Source organism: Triticum aestivum, chromosome 4D, assembly GCF_018294505.1.
Source record: "Triticum aestivum cultivar Chinese Spring chromosome 4D, IWGSC CS RefSeq v2.1, whole genome shotgun sequence".
Lineage (NCBI taxonomy): Eukaryota > Viridiplantae > Streptophyta > Magnoliopsida > Poales > Poaceae > Triticum > Triticum aestivum.
In genome coordinates this window covers 262,150,510-262,155,663 of record NC_057805.1, presented here as the reverse complement: position 1 = coordinate 262,155,663, position 5,154 = coordinate 262,150,510, and positions in this window count along the sequence as shown.

Here is a 5,154-nt window from a genome sequence, read left to right as displayed (position 1 = left end):
CACCACCTTGCTGTCTGCCCACATGCCCAGCCCGTCAAGCAGAAGGTCCGAAAGCAAGCTTTGGAGCGGCAGCATTTTATTGCCGAGGAGATCAAGAACCTTGAGGCAGATGGTTTGGTCAGAGGAGTATTGCATCCAACATGGTTAGCAAACCTAGTGGTGGTGCGCAAGGCAAATGGGAAATGGAGGCTTTGCATAGATTTCACAGATCTAAACAAAGCATGCCCGAAATACCCATTCCCCTTGCCGTGCATCGACTAGACTATGGATTCCACCTCTGGGTGTGACTTGCTTTCCTTCCTGGATGCCTACTTTGGATACACCAGATCTTCCTGTCCAAGGAAGACGAAGAGAATACCGCGTTCATAACCCCATGTGGCATGTACAGCTTTGTACGGACGCCCTTTGGATTAAAGAGCGCCGGATCCACTTTTGCAAGAGCGGTATAGATTGGCTTTGAGTCCGAGTTGCACATAAATATTGAAGCCTACATGGATGATATAGTGGTAAAAACAAAGGACAGAATGACTCTCATTCAAGACTTGGAAGAGACCTTTGCAAATCTAAGCAATATCAACTTAAAGCTGAACTTGAAGAAGTGTGTGTTTGGCGTTCCTTCCGGCAAGATACTTGGCTTCTTTGTGTCCCGCCGGGGGATAGAGGCCAACCCCGACAAGATCAAGGCTATCGAACAGATTCAAGCACCCAAGGCAGTCAAAGATGTGATGCATTTGACTGGATGTGTTGCCGCGCTGAGCAGGTTCATTTCCAAGTCCGCCGAGCGCGCCTTTCTGTTCTTCAAAATCTTGAAGAAGGCAGGGGCCGTGGGGTGGACCCTGGATGGCAGACGCCATGCTACAAGATTTGAAGACATACCTTTCCGTTGCTGCTATATTTAGCACCTAAAAAACAAGAGCCGTTGCTGCTATATTTAGCAACGACCAATCAAGTGGTTATTGCAGCGCTAGTGGCATAACGGGAGGTAGATGAAGCGGCAGCCACCACCGCCGTCCCCTCTGGAGAGGAAAGTGAACCCGTCCCGACAATGTCAGAAGCAGTTCAAGACAAAGAAGAGCAGGGCAGCGGAGACAGTTCCAAGATCACGACAAGGAAGAAGGTCATGCAGCGCCTAGTGTACTTCGTCAACTCCCTGCTACAAGAGGCTAGGTCGAGGAACTCTGGCGTGCAAAAGTTGATTTTTGGCCTCATCATGGCCTCAAGGAAACTGCGCCACTACATCCAGGCCCATGAGATCACGGTTGTCACCTGCTTCCCCTTGCAACGCATACTCCAAAATCTCGAGGTCACTGGTAGAATTGTGGAATGGGATTTAGAGTTATCCAGCTTTGGTTTGAAGTTTGAGAGCACGTCAACTATTGAGAGTAGAGCATTGGCAGACTTCATTGCGGAGTGGACGCCTACCCCTGATGAAGAAGTGATGGGGATAGTTGTCCCCGGCAAGGAAGTGCCCCAAGAATGGATCATGTATTTTGATGGTACCTTCTCCCTACAAGCTGTAGGAGCTGGCGTGCTTCTTGTTGCTACCACTGGGGAGCACCTCAAGTACGTCGTCCAAATGCATTTTCCCTGAGAGAGGGCTACCAACAATACGACAGAATATGAAGGGCTCTTTGCTGGGCTCAGGATTGCAACAGAACTGGGAATTAAGAAGTTTATCATCCGTGGAGATTCGCAACTTGTGGTGAGGCATACATTGAGGAAGTGAGAAAGTTGGAGGAGCACTTTGACGGATTGCAAACAGAGCACGTGCCCCGTGCAGAAAATAGCATTGCTGATGATCTGTCAAAGTGCGCTGCGCAAAAACTCCCTATGGAACCAGGGACTTTTGTTCTGCATTTGACTCGACCCTCCATATCCCTGGCAACAATGGCCAGAAAGAGGATAAAACTGGACTCCGGCAAGCCTCTCCCGGCAGAGCTTCCCGAAGTCCCAGGCTGAGAGCTTGGCGGGAACAATTCCCCTTCGATCGGTAAGCTGCACCCTCCCACCAAACTACCAATCTTTGCGGATGAGGCATGCGCTCCCTTTAACAAGGAGGTGCCGCTGATCCTCGTTGTCGAGCCTCAGTCTACAACTTGGGCACAACACATTGTCCGTTTCCTCCAAACATGAGAACTTCCCGAAGAGCAAGAAGAAGTTGAAAGAGTAGCCCGGAAGTACGGACTTCCGACGCCCTCCAGCCACCGGACGACTGACGCCCTCCAGAAAGCCAACACCCGCGGGTCCGAGCCAAAACGTCGGTAGTCCGAGACCTCCGGACGACCGACGACCGAACAACCGACCGTCTCCGGAAATCTGACGCCACCTGATCCGAGCCGAAATGTCGGATGTCCTACCGCTTCCGGACGTCCGGACCCTCGCGAGCGACCGGACGTCCGATAGCGTCCGGACGACCGACGCCTATCTGTGCATAGCATGTTGGGCCGAGGCCCATGTACCCTTTCCCTCCTTAGACTATATATGCTCCTCCTCCTCCCTCTTTCTATGGTTAGCAAAGCATTAGCTCATTTGAGAGATATAGCTTTGCTCATCCACTTGATACCTTCTCCATAGGAGACAATGACATCTATGAAGAAGATCCCTCAAGTGGATTCAAGACCCCTCACGGGAAGACCCCTCAAGACCTCCTCATGGAGAAGAACTACCGCCTCTTGTATCGTCCTTTGTTGCGCTTGGATCTTGTATCACTCTTTATATTCATGGATCTAGCACATGTGTGATTGTTCTCGTTGATTTGACTGCCTTTCACTTGTGCTTTCCCCTCGTGTTCTTTGTGTTCTTCGTAGGATCCACTCCATTTCATGAAAGATCGCCCGAGGGTTTCCACCCTACATCAGGCACGAAATTTCCCCCTCTTCCCCCATATATACAGCCCTTAAGGCGTCGTTTATACTTTGGGTTTTGTTTAGATTAAAAGTTCGCCATAGCTGCAACTTCACGTACCTCATTTGTGTTCAACGACCAAACCAAGATGTCACAGAACCCCACCTTGATTAATAAAGCTTTCATCTTATATTCGCAATATCCAGATTGCAATCTTAGTTTCTTGCTTGTTCTTCGTTTGTTTGAAGGAAATAGACCTTCGTGGTCAGGTTGATCGTGCTCCGGCATGGTCAATAACCTCTCGGAGTTGCTTTACTGATTGCTAAGGCGCGACGTCCTCGCACGTTCGTTGTCGGGTTGTCAAAGTCTACTCCTCCAAAGCGATAATCACTATCTGATCGAAAGACGGGACAACTTTGCCTCTATCACAAGCGCTGGAGAAACCTTGCTGGGGCTACATCTTCATATGACACCTAGTAGTGCATTTAATGCACTTTGTCCTAACTGCCAGAATTAGCTATGATAGCATTGTTAGCTATCTAATCATGCTATAATGACTGTTTTGCCTCTGTGGTCGCCCCTTAAGCTTTAAAAGGATGCCCAAGGCAACCTAACAAGGGGTTCAATTTTTTGATCCCTCAGCACTTGTACGCGTGTAGCTGCTCTCCCCGAGGCATCCTTGTCGGGCTTGAGCGCTTAGTGTCTTCGTGTTCCTCCCAATCAATCCACCAAAGCAAGAGTTGGGTTTTACACTGCTAAGCGGCCCGAACCAGGGTAAAAGAGAGTTGTCCCTCGCCATGCTCCCTTATTCCTCTACTCTTTGTGCAATGTGATCGTCGCCCGCCGAACAACAAGGGGGAACCCTGCCCCATAGGTGATCTTGCTCCTCTACGACATGTTCGGTGCACCAGGTTGGGGGGGGCGTTCGCTTGTGCGAATCTGAGACAATAGCAAGTGCATCGATCTTCATCGTCCCTTACATCACTAATGATGTGCAAGAAAGAAATCCATGTTCCTATCAAGTCCCATGCGCTTTAGCGCCCGTCACCTGTATCTGTGGGTGGCGCCGGTGGTACCACCGCCGCGGACAGAGCTAACATCATGGTTAGTGCAGCCGGCGTAGGCGGCATGGTCATCAAGCCCACCACGATGAAAGCGGGCGGCGGGGAAACTAGAGGAAGATACCTTCTTCTAAATTAAAGTGAGGGCAGTGATCGTGGCACTGGTGACGCGGAGTTCTTACCTCCGCCTCCTCTTCATGGCCGTGAGCATAACCACGAATGTGATCTTTCCCAATCGAGTGCAAACCATGACTTACTTGCCGTGATTGCAAACGCTGTGATCGGCGAGGGCGACCCCGGCAATGAGGCATACATGCTTGATCTAGTTGTCAACAATCCACCGTCCAACAGGGTTGAAATCCCGGCAGGGTTGTGGGTCGCAACAAGTCTGGTAAACGCTTGTTCACTGCCGGCAATTGCTAGACGCTGCAAGGAGCGTCGCGACAGATCTCACCTCGCGTCACACCCTGATTTTTGGCCCTTTCTTTTTCTTTTGGATTTATTTAAATTTTTATTTGAATTGCTTTTCTGTGGCTCTGTGGTCCTGAAACCTGGGAAGAACATCTCTTCTTAGGCTCCGAAGTGGCTTGTCATCCTCAAAACCATCTCAAGACCTTGTCATTTTCATCTTAGACCAATCCCAATATTCCTTTTTATTGGGAATATTCCTTTTTCTATTAAAGGAATAATCCTTTTTGCCCTAGCGAGGTTGTGAAACAACATATATTTCTGTCACTCCAAAAATTCCCAAATAATTCTCATTAATTGTTTGGGTCATATATTCCAGATATATGTCAAAATCTTTCATTGGCATTATCAAAGATAATCCACAAATATTCCTTTTCTCATTCTTCCCTGAGTGGCTTTTTGAGAAGGAAGTGTCATCTATCTTTTCTTGATTGACCCCTAACTTTTTTGGCACCTTTTCCTATCCATATCATTGCCCCCTGTCTAAATTCAACTCAATTTGCCTAGTGAATATTCCTGAGCAAATTTTCAGAGTTCCTGTATATGGCAAGTCTTTGTGAAGGAAGTGCTAGCTAGGATAATCCAAATGAGTTGAAATTTTGCAAGGTCCTTCATATGATCAAATCGTCACTCTCCTCAAGATTTGGGCTCATGTCATCACTCTATGTAAGCTCAACATCAAATCTTGCTTTCTTGTCAGATTTTCAGGTTGTGAAGCAACTATATTTTATTTTGCTTCATTATTGCTGAAAAGTTACCAGGACATGCTCCTACCATAAAA